Source organism: Nomascus leucogenys, unplaced genomic scaffold, assembly GCF_006542625.1.
Source record: "Nomascus leucogenys isolate Asia unplaced genomic scaffold, Asia_NLE_v1 Super-Scaffold_349, whole genome shotgun sequence".
Taxonomy (NCBI): domain Eukaryota; kingdom Metazoa; phylum Chordata; class Mammalia; order Primates; family Hylobatidae; genus Nomascus; species Nomascus leucogenys.
Genome location: NW_022095771.1, coordinates 693411 through 711730, shown reverse-complemented (window position 1 = coordinate 711730; position 18320 = coordinate 693411). Strand labels below are relative to the sequence as shown.

General features: G+C 40.2%; 2 non-coding genes across 2 annotated transcripts; both read left to right on the top strand.

The window, feature by feature from the left end:
- Positions 1-650: 650 nt before the first annotated feature.
- LOC115833627 lies at positions 651-753 on the top strand. The gene has a single exon (XR_004029013.1). It is a non-coding gene; the product is annotated as a U6 spliceosomal RNA (small nuclear RNA).
- A 2233-nt stretch (positions 754-2986) lies between these two features.
- LOC115833626 lies at positions 2987-3093 on the top strand. Its single transcript, XR_004029012.1, has one exon. It is a non-coding gene; the product is annotated as a U6 spliceosomal RNA (small nuclear RNA).
- The last annotated feature ends 15227 nt before the right edge of the window (positions 3094-18320 follow it).

Here is an 18320-nt window from a genome sequence, read left to right as displayed (position 1 = left end):
TAGGACTACAGATTTGTGCCACCCTACCAGGGTACTTTTTTTTTTTTCTGTAGAGATGGGGGTTTCACTTTGTTAGCCAGTCTGGTCTCAAACTCTTGGCCTAGAGTGATCCTCCTACTTTGGCCTCCCAAACGGATGGGACTACCAGCATGAGCCACCATGCCTGGCCTCACATATTTTGATATATAAAACACCGAAGATCCTTTTAAGGAGCTGAACAAACCAGTAATTTTTAAAGAAAAAAGTAGTGGGAGTGTCTAGTACAACCAAAACCAGGCATCAAAGTCAGCAGTTAAACATTCCAGGCTGGGCACAGTGGCTCACGCCTGTAATCTCAACACATTGGGAGGCCCTGGTGGGAGGACTACTTGAGCCCTGGGAAGTGAAGTTTGCAGTGAGCCATGATCATGCCACTCTATTCCAGCCTGGAAGACACAGTGAAACCCTGTCTCAAAAAGAAAGAAAGAGAAAAAGAAAGAAAGAAAGAAAGGAAGAAAGAAAGAAAGAAAGAAAGAAAGAAAGAAAGAAAGAAAGAAGAAAGAAAGAAGAAAAAGAAAGAAAGAAAGAAAGAAGAAAGAAAGAAAGAAAGAAAGAAAGAAAGAAAGAAAGAAAGAAAGAAAGAAAGAAAGAAAGAAAGAACGAACGAACCAGTGCTCACTTCGGCAGCACACATACTAAAATTGGCATGACATGGGATGAGCATGGTCCCTGTGAAAGAATGACACACAAATTCATGAAGCATTCCATATTTTAAAAAAATTTCAGAACCAAGAAAATAAATGAATCAAAAGAAAGAGAAGACCCTGGTGATTCCTTTGATATTAGAAAAAATCAGCCAGGCACAGTGGCTCATGCCTGTAATCCCAGCACTTTGGGAGGCTGAGGCAGGCAGATCACTTGAGGTCAGCAGTTTGAGACCAGCCTGGCCAACATTGTGAAACCCCGTATCTACTAAAAGTACAAAAATTAGGCCAGGTGCGGTGGCTCACGCCTGTAATCCCAGCACTTTGGGAGGCCGAGGTGGGTGGATCACCTGAGGTCAGGAGTTCAAGACCAGCCTGGCCAACATGGTGAAACCCCATCTCTTAAAAATACAAAACTTGGCCAGGTGTGGTGGTGAGTGCCTGTAATCCCAGCTACTTGGGAGGCTGAGTCAGGAGAATTGCTTGAACCTGGGAGACAGAGGTTGCAGTGAGCTGAGATGCCACTGCACTCCAGCCTGGGCGACAGAGCAAGACTCCATCTCAAAAAAAAAAAAAGTACAAAAATTAGCCAGCCGTGATGGCACATGCCTGTAATCCCAGCTATGTGGGAGGCCGAAGCAGGAGAACTGCTTGAACCCGGGAGCCAAGATCACACCACTGCACTCCAGCCTATATGACAGAGCGAGACTCCATCTAAAAAAAAAATTAATTAATTATTATTATTATTATTATTTTAGATGGAGTCTCGCTCTGTTGCCCAGGCTGGAGTGCAGTGGTGCGATCTCAGCTCACTGCAGCCTCCACCTTCTGGGTTCAAGTGATTCTCATGCTTCAGCCTCTCAAGTAGCTGGGATTACAGGCTCCCACTAGCACGCCCAGCTAATTTTTTGTATTTTTAGTAGAGATGGGGTTTCACTAGGTTGGCCAGGCTGGTCTCAAACTCCTGATTTCATGATCCACCCACCTCAGCCTCCCAAAGTGCTGGGATTACAGGTGCTTGCCACCATGCCTGGCCCAGAAATTTTGTATTTTTAGTAGAGACAGGGTTTCACCATGCTGGCAAGGCTGGTCTTGAACTCCTGACCTCAGGTAATCTTCCCGCCTTGGCCTCCCAAAGTGCTAGGATTACAGGCATAAGCCACTACACCTGGCCTAATTTATTTTTTATTTTATTTTATTATTATTATTATTTTTGAGACAGAGTCTCACTCTGTCACCCAGGCTGGAGTGCAGTGGCGCGATCTTGACTCACTGCAAGCTCCGCCTCCCAGGTTCGCACCATCCTCCTGCCTCAGCCTCCTGAGTAGCTGGGACTACAGGCACACGCTGCCACGCCTGGCTAATTTTTTGTATTTTTCTTAGAGATGGGGTTACACCGTGTTAGCCAGGATGGTCTCGATCTCCTGACCTTGTGATCTGCCCGCCTCAGCCTCCCAAAGTGCTGGGATTACAGGCATGAGCCACTGTGCCTGGCCCGTCCGGCCTAATTTAAACATTTTAAAATCTTGTTTAAATTTTGAAACAAAATCTCAGTTTGGTTTTTAAAAAAACTCTGTCCAGGTTGTGATGACTGACATTTATAATTTCAGCACTTTGGGAGGCTGAGGTGGGAGGATCGCCCAGGAGCTCAAGACCAGCCTGGGCAACAGAGGGATACCCAGTATCTCTAAATAATAATAATAATAATAATACAAAAATTAGCCGAGTCTGGTGGTGGGCTCCTGTGATCCCAGCTACTTGGGAGGCTGAGGCAGAAGGATCGCTTGAGCCTGGGAGGTGGAGGCTGCAGTGAGCTGAGATTGCATAACTGCACTCCAGCCTGGGCAACAGAGTGAGACCCTGACTCAAAAAAATCATAATAATAGTGCTTAGTGCCACATGCCAGGAGCCACAATGACAAGTCAGAAGGGTATTGAGTCAGGGCCCACTGAGAGCCGGCAGACAGTCTGACTGTGGGGACCCTGCCCTTTTCCAGAAGGTGGAGGTGCAGAGGAGCTCGTAAGGATCACGGCTTCTCATCCTGGCCCTGAATGCACTTACATCAGCAGCTCTCTGCACAGCCAATGAGACAGCTCACACCAATAAATTAAACCGTCTTATTTCTTGCTGGACGCAGTGGCTCATGCCTGTAATCTCAACACACCGGGAGGCCCTGGTGGGAGGACTACTTGAGCCCTGGGAAGTGAAGTTTGCAGTGAGCCATGATCATGCCACTCTATTCCAGCCTGGAAGACACAGTGAAACCCTGTCTCAAAAATAAATAAATAATAAATAAATAACTAGTGCTCACTTCGGCAGCACACATGCTAAAATTGGCATGACATGGAGAAGATGAGCATGGTCCCTGTGAAATGATGACACACAAATTCATGAAGCATTCCATATTTAAAAAAAATTTCAGAACCAAGAAAATAAATGAATCAAAAGAAGAAGAAGACCCTGGTGATTCCTTTGATATTAGAAAAAATTGGCCAGGCACAGTGGCTCATGCCTGTAATCCCAGCACTTTGGGAGGCTGAGGCAGGCAGATCACTTGAGGTCAGGAGTTTGAGACCAGCCTGGCCAACATTGTGAAACCCCATATCTACTAAAAGTACAAAATTAGGCCGGGTGCCGTGGCTCACGCCTGTAATCCCAGCACTTTGGGAGGCCGAGGTGGGTGGATCACCTGAGGTCAGGAGTTCAAGACCAGCCTGGCCAACATGGTGAAACCCCATCTCTACTAAAAATACCAAACTTAGCCAGGTGTGGTGGTGAGTGCCTGTAATCCCAGCTACTTAGGAGGCTGAGTCAGGAGAATTGCTTGAACCTGGGAGGCAGAGGTTGCAGTGAGCTGAGATCATGCCACTGCACTCCAGCCTGGGTGACAGAGCAAGACTCCATCTCAAAAAAAAAAAATGTACAAAATTTAGCCGGATGTGATGGCACATGCCTGTAATCCCAGCTATGTGGGAGGCTGAGGCAGGAGAATTGCTTGAACCCAGGAGGCAGATGTTGCAGAGAGCCGAGATCACACCACTGCACTCCAGCCTGTATGACAGAGCGAGACTCCATCTAAAAAACAAATTAATTAATTAAAGTTCAAGGGATTCTCCTGCCTCAGCCCCCTGAGTAGCTGGGACTACAGGCACGTGCCAACATGCCTGGCTAATTTTTTTGTATTTTTCATAGAAACAGGGTTTCACCACATTGGCAATCTGGTCTTGAACTTTTGACCTCAGGTGATCCTCCTGCCTCAGCCTCCCAAAGTGCTGGGATTACAGGCATGAGCCACTGTGCCCAGCAATAGATTAATTAAATTTTAATTTTTTTTAAATTTGCAATTCTGAGTTTGCAAGAAGAGTGAACTGTGGCCTGGTGACCGGCACAGAGCATTTTAGAGTTCACGGCCTGCTCTCTGGGAAACTGTTTTAGCCAAAGTTGTGGCATCATCTCTGGCCACTCACTTTATTCAAAAGACCTGGCTCAAAATGACTGTTTATGGAAGTCAACTCTAGCCTCAAGAGACAAAAAACCACTGGAATTCTACAGATATTCAAAAGAAGGTAACTAAGCTTAGTAAAAAGCAATGAAGGGCAGGTACAATGTCTCATGCCTGTAATCCCAGCACTTTGGGAGGCTGAGGCAGAAGGGTCACTTGAGGCCAGGAGTTTGAGACCAGCCTGGGCAACATAGTGAGACCCTGTCCCTACAAAATAATTTTATTTTATTTTTATTTTTGGAATTTTTTTTTTTTTTTTGAGACAGAGTTTCACTCTTGTTGCCCAGGCTGGAGTTCAGTGGTGTGATCTCGGCTCACTGAAACCTCTGCCTCCTGGGTTCAAGTGATTCTCTTGCCTCAGCCTCCTGAGTAGCTGGGATTACAGGCCTGTGCCACCCTGCCTGGCTAATTTTTTGTATGTTTAGTAGAGCCAGTTTCACCATGTTAGCCAGGCTGGTCTCGAACTCTTGACCTCAGGTTTTCTGCCTACCTTGGCCTCCCAATGTGCTGGGATTATAGGTTTGAGCCACGGTGCCCAGCCCAAAAATAATTTTAAAAATTAGCTGGGCATGTTGGTGTATGCCTGTTGTCCCAGCTACTCCAGAGGCTGTAATGGGAGGATCACTTGAGGCCAGAAGTTTGAGGTTGCAGTGAGACAGGATTGCACCACTGCTCTCCAGCCTGGGCGACAGGGAGAGATTTTGTCTCTAGAAAGGAAGCAAGGAAGAGCTTCTCCTCCAAATACGCCCACTTCATCTGGGGCAGTTACAAGATTCCAGGAAATACGGAAAACCTAGCTTGAGTGCCTTTTTGGATGTATGTTAATGGGAAAACAAATCTCATTAATTAACTCATAGAACGGCTAAGAGGAAAGAATCTTAGGGGATGTGTGGTTTCACTCCCTAATTTTAAGCATGAGGAAACTGGGTACCAAAGAGACGAAGTAACTCACTAGGTAGAGAGAGAAGAGCCTCTCTTACCACAAGGGGTCTTTCATTGAAAAACCAGCAAAACTCGTTCCCTGCCTGCATCCTCCAAGATCATAGCCCAACATAGAATAGAAATGTCTTCACTTCAGAGGACAACCGGTTTGTCCTTTGCCTTTTACACCCCTTTCAGCAAGCGGTATTTCTCAGCTTTGTGTTTGTGCAAACTCTTGAGTAGCACAAACTCCTGAGCTAAGAGACACTCCACTCCGTTTGCAATTGAGGGCAAAGGCTGGGATGCTTGGGCACAGCTCCAGGCTCCTTTCCCAGAAGTCTGGGGTGGCTGAAAAAAAAGAATTTATTTTTCACACACTGAGTAGAGACTTGGCTCATCAAGTAGAGGTAAACTTACCCCTTTTTTTTTCCTTGAGATGGAGTTTCACTCTTGTTGCCCAGGCTGGAGTGCAGTGGCATGATCTCAGTTCACTGCAACCTCCCACTCCCAGGTTCAAGAGATTCTCCTGCCTCAGCCTCTCGAGTAGCTGGGATTACAGGTGCCTGCCACCAGGCTCCAGCTAAATTTTTTATTTTTAGTAGAGACGGGGTTTCGCCATGTTGGCCAGGCTGGTCTCAAACTCCTGATCTCAGGTGATCCGCCCGCCTTGACCTCCCAAAGTGCTGGGATTACAGGCGTGAGCCACTGCACCCGCCCTTAGAGTTGGTATTTTATAAAGATTAGAAGTTTACTTAGCTCACAATTTTAGATTATGGAAGTCCAAGAGCACACCACTGACATCTGATGAGAATCAGATTTCCACATCACAAAATGGCCAAAGGCATGAGGATGACAGAAGGTGGACACCAGAGAGCTTACTTTTATAGTAGACCCAATTTCCGGCCAGCTAACCCACTCTGGAAATAGTGACACTAATTTATTCATGAGAGTAGATCCCTTAGAACCTAATATCTTCTTAAAGGTCTAACTTTATAATTTTATAACAATGGCAGTTAAATTTCAACATGAATTTTGAAGGGGGATTGAAACCATAGCAATTTGTTTTTATTAGATAACTAAATTATTTGATATTTAAAAAATTATCGATTTGCCATTACTTTTAATGGCAAAAACCGCAATTACTTCTGCACCAACAAAATGTCTTTGTTTTTCTTTTCATGTTGTCTTCTCTTGTGTTTTCTTGATTTTTTTTTTTTTTTTTTGCTTTTGTTGTTATATGCTTTGATTCCCATTTCTTTTTTTCTTTTTCTTTTTTTTTTCATATGGAGTTTTGTTCTTGTTGTCCAGGCTGGAGTGCAATGGCACCAACTCAACTCCTGCCTCCCAAGTTCAAGTGATTCTCCTGCCTTAGCCTCCCGAGTAGCTGAGATTACAGGCATGTGCCACCACGTCTGACTAATTTTGTATTTTTAGTAGAGACAAATTTTCTCCATGTTGGTCAGGCTGGTCTCTAACTCCCGACCTCAGGTGATCCACCCGCCTCAGCCTCTTAAAGTGCTGGGATTACAGGTGTGAGCCACCGCGCCTGGCCACTTGATTCCTTTTTCTTTTGTGTGTATACTACAAATTTTCTTTTAGTTACCAAGAGACTTACCTAAAACGTCTCAGTTATAACAGTCTAGCTTACGATAATAACAATTCAACTTCAATGTATAGAAAGACTCAGCAATTGTATTCTCTTCAATATATGATTTATATCACACTTTACATTTTTTATATTGTGTATCTCATAATAAATTATTTAAGCTATATGTATTTTGAATACTTTTGTCTCGTGGCTTTTATCCCTAAGTTAAAAGTAATTCATGCACCCCCATTTACAGGTATCATTAGTATTTTATTCATTTTTCTCCACCTATACCTAAATAATGATGTAATTTAATTCTAATATTTATTTTATGTATAATTAATTTAATAGTATTCTAGAAAATTATATTGTTTTTGCTTTGGAATATTATTTTCTTGTGTTCATATGGCTGTATTATAGATCTTATATTTTGTGTAATAGCAAGAATATATTAATAACATAAATAACTTTACCTAGTATCTTTTAAATACTTATTAATTTAAAGGTTCCATTTTTTCATTAGACTTTTACTAATTCTTCTAATGTATTTTTTGTGAAGTTTTACTGCTATACATTGCATGCCAATAATTAAAAATGCCAGATTTTCATAATTTCATAGTCACATTTGAAAACTGTAGTTATTTAAAGAATTATTTTCTGATACATCTATGCTAATATTCAGTATTTTATAGGTCAACATGTTTTACTTTTGTTTTTAACTCCATTTTACTGCATGTTTTTTTCATATAGGTTCCTTTGGATTATTTAATTGTATTTTTGTTTTTAATGTTACATTTATGATTTGGATGGTAATTATTCACTATGTATTATTTATAAAGATGTGGTGTTTAATAGGGTCAGGAGTGGTGGCTTATGCCTGTAACCCAAGCACTTTGGGAGGCCAAGGAAAAAGGATCACCTGAGGTCGGGAGTTTGAGACCAGCCTGATCAACATGGAGAAACCCCATCTCTACTAAAAATACAAAATTAGCTGTGCGTGGTGGCACATGTCTGTAATCCCAGCCACTTGGGAGGCTGAGGCGGGAGAATCACTTGAACCTGGGAGGCGGAGGTTGCGGTGAGCCGAGATCACACCATTGCACTCCAGCCTGGGCAACAAGAGTGAATCTCTGTCTCAAAACAAAACAAAACAAAAATGTGTTTTAATCAAATATAAATCGCTGTGTTTCACTTGGAGCAAATTTTAAAGAACAAGGATAAGTGAGATCCCTTCCTTCCTCCCTCCCTTCCTCCCTCCCTCCCCCTGCCCTCTCTTTCTTTCTTTCTTTCTTTCTTTACTGGTACCAAAACAGAGCTATAGACCAATGGAACAGAATAGAGCCCTCAGAAATAATACCACACATCTACAAGCATCTGATCTTTGACAAACCTGACAAAAACAAGAAATGGGGAAAGGATTTTCTATTTAATAAATGGTGCTGGGAAAACTGGCTAGCCATATGTAGAAAGCTGAAACTGGATCCCTTCCTTACACCTTATACAAAAATTAATTCAAGATGGATTAAAGACTTAAACATTAGACCTAAAACCATAAAAACCCTAGAAGAAAACCTAGGCAATACCATTCAGGACGTAGGCATGGGCAAGGACTTCATGTCTTTCTTTTTTCTTTCTTTCCTTTCTTTTCTTTTTTCTTTTCTTTTCTTTTTTTCTTTTCTTTTCTTTCTTCTTTCCTTCTTCCTTCCTTCCTTCTTTCTTTCTTTTCTTTCCTTTCCTTCCTTTCTCTCCCTTCTGTCCGTCCTTCCTTCCTTCCTTCCTCCCTCCCTCCCTCTCTCTTTTCCTTCCTTCCTTCCTTCCTTCCTTCCTTCCTTCCTTCCTTCCTTCCTTCCTTCCTCTCTCTCTCTCTCTTTCTTTCCTTTCTTTCTCTTGCCGTGTAACCCAGGCTGGAGTGCAGTGGCAGGATCAGGGCTCACAGCAACCTTCTTCTTTCCTTCCTTCCTTTCTTCTTCCTTCCTTCCTTCCCCTCTCTCTCTCTCTCTCTTTCTTTCCTTTCTTTCTCTTGCCCTGTAACCCAGGCTGGAGTGCAGTGGCAGGATAGGGGCTCACTGCAACCTTCGCCTCCCAGGTTCAAGCTCTTCTCCTGTGTCAGTCTCCCGAGTAGCTGGGACTGCAGATGCGCATCACCACGCCCGGCTAATTTTTTTGTATTTTTAGTAGAGACGGGATTTCACCATGCTGGCCAGGCTGGTCTTGAACTTCTGACCTCGTGATCCACCTGCCTCAGCCTCCCAAAGTGCTGGGATTACAGGCGTGAGCTGCCGCACCCAGCCCCATAAGTCAGACATTTCTATTGCCTATAAAAGTTACTAATGTAATATTTGCGTGTATAAATATTGCTCCATTTTGTTTATTATCTTGCTTATTTCTTTTCTCAGGTGGTTGTCAGTGTTTTATTGTCTGATGAGTAGTCAGGCAGTCTAAAATTACCATCTATTTATTGTTTGAATCTATGTTATTGTGTGAGAAAAACACTTGTTACTTGAAGTAATTTTTCAAAAATGTAACTATTTTATGAGAGATGTAAATATTTGTGATTAAAAACATAAAATTATCATCTTAAACATCTTAAAGTTGTATACTTAAGCTATATGTTTAGTACTTTTAAGTATATTTACATTATATGAAACAGATCTCTAGATAATTTTATCTTTAAAAAGTACAATCTAATGTTCAATAAACTGTCTTCTCCTTCTCTTTTCCGCTTCTGAAGAACATCATTTTACTTTCTGTTTTGTCTGTCTCTTTTTAACTATCTTATGTTAGTCAACATATTTTTTCCCACATCTTTAATTTTGACAAATAAGTTATTCTCCTCTCCGTTCAGATTCATCAGGAAATTGAATCATATCTAGAAGAATTAAAACTGAAAGACGAGTATGTTTGTAAAAGCAATGCAGATTATCATACTAATAAACCCTAAAATTTCAAAGGCTTAGCAATATAATACATTTTCTGCTTACACCACCATCCCCTTTGGTTTATTTCTGGTTAAGAAAACTTCTTTATGATTATTCGGAGATTAGATTTTTTTCTAAATTTTCTATCTGCATTCTCCTCTTTCTTCCTCCAATAGATGAAAAAAGATGCAAAGAAGACACATGTGCTTTTTATCCACACATCACTTCTAGTCACTATGCTCAGCAGAGTCAATGTGGGCAGAGCTGAGAATAGCAGTTTTCTGGCAGGACAGCCACTTCTCGGCAAAACATGACACAATAAAACTATAAATCTTTCATGGAAAGCTAACATGTTCTCAGCAAATTAAGCATATGCATGAATACAATTCTTGTGGCAAAATAAAGATTCATTTTGTTGATTCCTATTGAGCTCAGGTAATAGCAAATAGAAAACCAGCAAATGTAGAGCAAAAAAATTATTTGCAATCGAAATATTGTGGATAAAGTTATTCTGTCAATTAAAGTAAAAATATTTTTATCTCATACTAATCGTCTTACCTATAGTTGTATAATATCAAATGCTACTTTTTATTAACAATTGTACTTCATGTAAGTATTCCATTTATATCACCCTTCTTCACTGTTTCAATGCCTTCTGATGTGGTACTATGGCTATTTTAAGAGTAATGATGAAGAGCACTTGTCTGAATTGTTCCCATGTGACAAACACTGTTATATGGTCCAAGGTAAACACATTTATTATTTTCTTCTAAATTTACTGATGACATAAAATTCTCAGCTAAGAAATACTTGATCTCATTCAAATACGTTTTATGAATTTTGGTTGACATTTCGGTGTCTCTGACTTAAATGGCATATTGAAAATTTCCATGAATCCAGATAGAGTGTTATACATGAACAGTCTCTTACTAAAAACCTTTCTGAGCTGGGTGCAGTGGCTCACGCCTGTAATCCCAGCACTTTCGGAGGCTGAGGCGGGCGGATCACCTGAGGTCGGGAGTTCGAGACCAGCCTGGCCAACATGGAGAAACCCCGTCTCTACTAAAAATACAAAATTAGTTGGGCATGGTGGCACATGTCTGTAATCCCAGCTACTCGGGAGGCTGAGGCAAGAGACTGGCTTAAACCTGGAGACGGAGGTTGAATTGAGCCGAGATCCTGCCATTGCACTCCAGCCTGGGCAACAAGAGTGAAACTTCGAAAAAAAAAAAAAAGCCTTTCTGAGGCAGAGTAAGATTCATAAAATGTCTTCATAATACAGAAGAAATGTGTTAACTATGTTCCCAGTAATCAACTCTGAACACTGAGCATTCTCAGTTCCCAGTGTTCAAACTGAGTCATTCAGGAAAAATTGGTATCTCTGTAAGGAGGCAGAAATAGGTGTTTGGGGGAGGATCACAACATTACACATAAATGCTTTCTACATGCACCTGTTAGGATCTTAATCTAATTGGTCTCTCATTTGCATGGCTAGATAGTTACTGAATCTAGTCACACTATTTTGTTTTTAGCAGCTAATGACACCTATTTCCCGTAAGTTTCATACAATAACTTGCTCAGCTAAAACACGAATATTTTGTTAATTTACCCTAAATTGAGGGACTAGATTTGCAATTTCTAATCTTTCAATGTGAAAGCAAATAAGAGAAGAGTAATGTGTATATGTAGCATGCATTTTCTTAACTATCAAAATTCTTCTCATATTGCCTTGGATACTCTAGGCAGCCACCTAAAAAACATTCCCTCCTAATTTTTTAGCCAGGATATTAGATTTCAAAAGGTCAAGGACTTAATAATTGGTCTAAGCCAAACTCTTGTCTTTGCTTCTTTAAAAGAGCATGGCAATTATGCCAAGCCATTTAAAAATGTGGATCTGATGGCTTTTATTTTATTTCAAATGTTTTCTCTAATTGTTTGCTCTAATTGTCTTATTGTGTTGATGTAGAAGAGAAACTATCTACATAATAATTTATGCATTCAAGAAATATTCATGTTAAGGTGATCAAAGTTCAATATTGTATTACAGAATAGTAGAATACTCTAAAATTAGTCAGATTATTTATAAATTCATCAATTTTTCAACATTTTCCAATGTTGAAATTAAATAATTGGCTATGCTTTTTCATGATAAATTCAATTCTAGGATAGTACTCACTGGTCTCCATATTTTTTCCCCTTTTTTTTCGGGGGGGTCGGAGATGGAGTTTCACTATTGCTGCCCAGGCTGGAGTGAAATGGTGTGATCTCGGCTCACCACAACCTCCGCCTCCTGGGTTCAAGGGATTCTCCTGCCTCAGCCTCTTGAATAGCAGGGATTACAGGCATGCACCGCCATTCCCAGCTAATTTTGTATTTTTAGTAGAGATGGGGTTTCTCCATGTTGATCAGTCTGGTCTCGAACTCACTATCTCTGGTGATCCGCCTGCCTCACCCTCCCAAAGTGCTGGGATAACAGGCGTGAGCCACCGCACCCTACAGGTATTTTTGTCATTAATTATGTAAAACGGAGTTACCACAATGGTGCAGAAATGCTAATTTAATCAGAATGGGAATGAATTCAGCCTTGTTGGTAGACTATTGGTATCCCAGAGGCTGATCATTTACTTCAGCTGTGTAGACATTGCTTCATAATGCCAGGGAGCCCTTTCAACCAAGTTGCCTTTATTTCCCATTTGTGTGATCATGTTCTGGTCCGTTTTTCTTAAGCTGTCCCAGATGAGGGGTGATTATTTCTTGCATAAATGAGATCCCTTCTTTTTCCTCTGCCATGAGATCCTCCTATTTTCCTTACTGAAATCAACAGGTTGAAGGCAGAAATGGAGACAATATACAAATATATCCCTTTCCATGTGGCCACCATAAACAGCTTATGGCATAGAAGAAGCAGGGGTGTTCTTCTATGATGTGCCCTTTCTCTTAAAAGCACCTCTGATTAAGTTTAGTCTAATCAAGATAATCTCTCTTATGATAAACAGGAAGCCAATACATTAGTAACATTATTACACGAATAATGTCTCACCACAGTCACACATTTTCTGACACTCAGGAGAAAAGGACTACACAGCAGGTGTGCACGGAAGTGGGAACCTGAGGGTCATCTGAGAATTTTGCCTACCCACCTGAATAGACTTCTAAAATCGCCTTTCAGTTGCTTTTGTTGTCTTTTTAAGTAAATGAACATATCATCTGCAAACAATAATTAATTGAACTGCTTTTCAATTTTATTCATTAAAGTTATTTATATTTCTCTGGCTTATATGAATATTTCTTATTTATAATATACATTCACACATATACATATATATTACAAATGTATCTATTTTCATATTTGTTAAATTTTTAAGAATGGATGTTAAAGGTAACTTATTTTCTGTTTGAAAGTGTTTTGATTGTTGTTTTCAAGAGTATTATTTCTGGAGTCAAAGTTGCTTGTGTTTTAATACTGGCTCTGCTGTTGTGAGGAATTTATTTCTCTCACTGGCTCTGTTTCTTTCTTTATAAATTGAGGATAATAATGACACTTTTGTTATTAAGTTACCATGTCTATTAGTCCATTCTCACACTGCTATAAGGACACACCAAAGACTAAGTAAATTATAAAGGAAAGAGATTAATTTGACTCACAGGTCAGCGTGGCTGGGGAGGCCTCAAGAACCTTACAATAATGGGAAAAGGTGAAGGAGAAGCAGGTATCCTTTTCACTAGGTGAAGGAGAGCAGGAAAAATTACCACTTATAAAACCATCCGATCTCATGAGAACTCACTCACTATCATGAGAACACCATGAGTGTCATTCTGCCCCTGGCCCCTTCCAAATCTCATGCCCTTTTTATATTTCAAAACCAAACATGCTTTCCCGACAGTCCCCCAAAGTCTTAACTCATGTTAGCATTAACCCAAAAGCCTAAGTCCAAAGTCTCATCTGAGACAAGGCAAGTCCCTGCTACCTATAAGCCTGTATATCAAAAGCAAGTTAGTAACTTCCAAGATACAGTGGGGGTACAGGCTGTAGATAAATTCTCCCATTTCAAATGGGAGAAATTGGCCAAAACCGAGGAGCTACAGGCCCCATGCAAGTTTGAATTCAACGGGGCAGTCAGTAACTCTTAAAGTTCTAAGATGTTCTCATTTGACTCCATGTCTCACATGTGGGGCATGCTGATGCAAAGGGTGGGCCCTCATGGCCTTTGGAAGCTCCTTCATGGACTGGAATAGAGTGCCTGTGGCTTTTCCAGATGCACAGTGCAAGATCATGGTGGATCTGTCATTCTGGGGTCTGGAGCACAGTGGCCTTCTCACAACTCCAGCAGGCAACTTCAGTGGGGGCTCTGTGTGAGGGCTCCAACCCCACATTTCCCTTTAGCATTGTCCTATCACAGGTATTTTATGAGGGCTCTGCCCCTGTAGAAGACTTCTGCCTGAATATCCAGGCATTTTTATATATCCTCTGAAATCTAGGCTGAGGTTCCTAGAGCTCAACTCTTGTCTTATGTGCACTCCCATGCCCAACACTGCATGGAAGACACCAAGGCTTGAGGATGGCACTTTCTGAAGAAATAACCCAAGCTGTGCCTTGGCCCCTTTTAGCCACAGCTGGATGTGGAGCAGCTGGGATTAGGGCACCAAGTCCCGAGGCTTCATAGAACAGTGGGGCCCTGGGCCTCAACCATGAAACCATTGTTTCCTCCTATGGCTCCTGGCCTGTGATGGAAGAACCTGTCTCACATCTTTGACATGACCTGAAGACATTTTTCCCATTGTCTTGGCTATTAACATTGAGCTCCTTTTTGCTTTTGCAAATTTCTGCAGTGGCTTTAATTTCTTTCCAAAAAATGGGTTTTTACTTTCTACCTCATGGTCAGGCTGCAAATTTTCCAAACTGTTATGTTTTGCTTCCATTTTAAACAGAAGTTTCTCATCTCCATCTGAGACCACCTCAGCTAGGACTTTATCATCCATATCACTATTAGCATTTTGGTCAAAAGCATTCAACTAATCTCTAGGAAGTTCCAAACTTTCCCACATTTTTCTATCTTTTTCTGAGCTCTCTAAACTGTTTCAACCTCTGCCTATTACCCAGATCCAAAGTCACTTCCACATTTTCAATTATCTTTATAGCAGTGCCCCAAACTCCCAGGATTAATTTTCTGTATTAGTCTGTTTTCACGCTACTATGAAGATACTACCAGAGAATGGGTAATTTATACAGAAAGGAGGTTTAACTTACTCACAATTCTGCATGGCTTGGGAGGTCTAGGAAACCTGCAATCATGGTAGAAGGCAAAGGATAAGCAAGTACCTTCTTGACTAGGCAGCAGGAGAGAGGGAGAGCAGAATAAACCACCACTTATAAAGCCATCAGATCTTTTGAGAACTCAATTACTATCATAAAAACAGCATGGAGGAAAATTATCCCCGTGTTCCAATCACCTCCCACCAAGTCCCTCCCTTGACACATGGGGATTACAATTTGAGATAAGATTTGGGTGGGATAAGATTTTACAGTAACAAATTCAATACAAGGCACAGAATATAGATTTTTTTGGAGAATCTCTGAGGTTTCCAGGTTTCTCGTTAATTATCCACCTTATTAAAATAATCTTTTTTGTTTCAGTATTGTTCTTCAGTTCTGAAATGCATACAAACTCACACACAAACACACTCACTTGCTACATAACTTTCTTATGTGTAAGGTATATCTTTTTAAAAAATTTTTTAAACTGTGTCTTGCTCTGTCATCCAGGCTGGAGCACAGTGGTGGCATCTCCGCTCACTGCAACCTCTGTATCCCAGGATCAAGCGATTCTCCTGCCTCAGCCTCCCTAGTAGCTGGGAATACAGGCATGCACAACCACGCCCAGCTGATTTTTTGTATTTTTAGTAGAGATGGCATTCCGAGATTACAGGCATGAGCCACCGTGCCTGGCTGATATATCTTTAGAGTTATATATTTGTATATGTAACTCTATGTAAATAAAAACTAAAAGTCTGTTTTGGTTTGTCAGCAGAGAGGCCACATGTACAAAAAAAATATAAAATAAATTTCAATAACTATTTAATCAAGACTCAGAAATGTATGCATATTAATTATACTCATGTAACTTTTATGATCATAAAATGACCCTGTGGTTAATAATAATTCAATTGCACATACTGAAATAACTAAAACTCTGTAATGGGATTGCTTGTAATACAAAGGATAAATACATGCTCGAGGTGATGAATACCTCATTTACTCTGCTGTGATAATTAAATAATGTATGCCTGTGTTTAAATATCTCATATATGCCATGTGTATGCCACACTGTCTACCCACAAAAATTTTAAAAAATCTAAATAAGGTAAAAAAGAATACAAATTTGACCTATGAGAACAAAATTATTCAACTTATTTGCAGTTTAAAACCACTAGAGGGCCAGGTGTAGTGGCTCACGCCTATAATTCCAGCAATTTAGGGCACCAAGGTGGGTGGATCACCTGAGGTCAGGAGTTCAAGACCAGCTTGGCCAACATGGTGAAACCCTGTTTCTACTAAAAATACAAAAATTAGCCAGGTGTGGTGGCGCATGCCTGTAGTCCCAGCTACTTGGCAGGCTGAGGCAGGAGAATTGCTTGGACCCAGGAGGTGGAGGTTGCAGTGAGCCAAGATCATGCCACTGTACTCCAGCCTGGGCAACAGAGCAAGACTCCATCTCAAAACAAACAAACAAAAAACACTGGCAAAAAAGAGATTACCAGAGATGTCATTCCCCTACATTACCAAATAGTATATTGTTACCATCGTTCACTTAGAACCTTAAGTAAAATGGGACACATTAATGTTGATGGTAAATTTACACTTCATTCAAAGTACAATAGTTTTAACACATTAAAAACAACTTTGTTTAATGAAAAATTAAGATCACACATAATCTTTAAAAATTTTTAAAATTTATTGCATTTTATTGCATAAATGTACATTGATAAAAAACAATCTCTCATATCTCTGATGCAACAATTGACGAGATACTTTCACAATGGGAAGAATCAACATGAAGTAATCTGACACTTGAGTTACATTATTATTTGCTTTTCAGAAAATCTAATTTTGTTTTACAGAAAAAGCATACCTTGAATGTAATTATAAATCTCTGAAAACAATCTACTTCTTTAAAATATATATAGTGTTAGCTTTGGATCTCTCTTACACTCAACAGTCTGATTTAGTGTAATGTCTGAAGTTTCAGTGCCTTTATTATTTTTACTGTGAATCCTCAAATGTTTATATAGACAATTTTTGATTAAATGTATTTTCCCCGTTTACTAGACCTGCAAAAATGTTTAGTATAAACTGGTGTCTGTTTCACCAGTTTAACTGCTTCAGATTTTTCCTTTAAATAAAATGTGTACAATAAAATCCATAATGCAAGTAAAGGTACAACAATCCTCTTTATGTTTGTATGTTTGTCTTCAGAATAAACAGTTTTTACTTTAAAGGTCTACATTTTCTGAAAAGTCTTTTTACAGTAATCACATTTATAGTGCTTTTTTGGTTTTTTTGAGATGGAGTCTTGCTCTGTCACCCAGGCTGCAGTGTAGCAGCCCTATCTAGGTTCATTGCAACCTCTGCCTCCCAGGTTCAAGCAGTTCTCCTGCCTCAGCCTCCCGAGTAGCTGGGATTACAGGTGCCTGCCACCACGCCTGGCTAATTTTTGTATTTTTAGTTAAAATGGGGTTTCACCATGTTGGCCAGGCTGGTCTTGAACTCCTGACCTCATGATCCACCAACCTTGGCCTCCCAAAGTGCTGGAATTACAAGCATGAGCCAACATTCCCAACCTATAATGCTTTTATTAAGCATAAACTTTATGATACTGAGTAAGATGTGTGCTGATATTAATGGCTTTTCACATTCTTTGCACAATTTTTCTCTAGTATAAATGCTTTCCTGTGCAATAAGATGTGAAAATTTGTTAAAAGTTTTGCCACATTCTTCATATTTGTAGGAATTTTCTTCAGTATAAATTATCTTACCTACCAAAATGTGTGACTACTATTTAAAGGCCTTGCCACATTTAACACATTTCTAGAGTTTCTCACCAATATGATTTCTCTTTTTTAGAAAAGTTTGAGGTGTGGTTAAATGCTCTGTCACATTTTTTATGTATGTAGAGTTTCTCTCCAGTATAAAATTTTTAAATTAATAAGGATGGAGAACCAGTTAAAGGCTTTGCCACATTTTTTTTCTACAATTGCTGGGGTTCTCTCCAATATCAATTTCCTTAAATTTGTTCAGGTTTGAGGACTTTTTAATGACATTGCCATATTCCTTATTGTAGGGCTTCTCTTCAGTATTCTCTTATGTATAATGAGTGTTCAAGACTAGGTAAAACTTTACCACATTCTTTGCTTTTGTAGGGTTTCTCTCTAGAATCAATTATAAGATATTGTGTAAGGCCTGAGTTGTGCTTAAAGCTTTTGTCACATTTTTTACCTTTCTAGGGTCCCTCTAATATAAATCCTCTTAGGCTTTGGGAGGTTGAGGCATATGGATCACCTGAGGTTGGGAGTTTGAGACCAGCCTGGCCAACAAGGCAAAACTATGTCTCTACTAAAAATACAAAAATCAGCCAGTGTGGTGGCACATGCCTGTAATCCCAACTACTCAGGAGGCTGAGGCAGGAGACTCACTTGAACCTGGAAGGCAG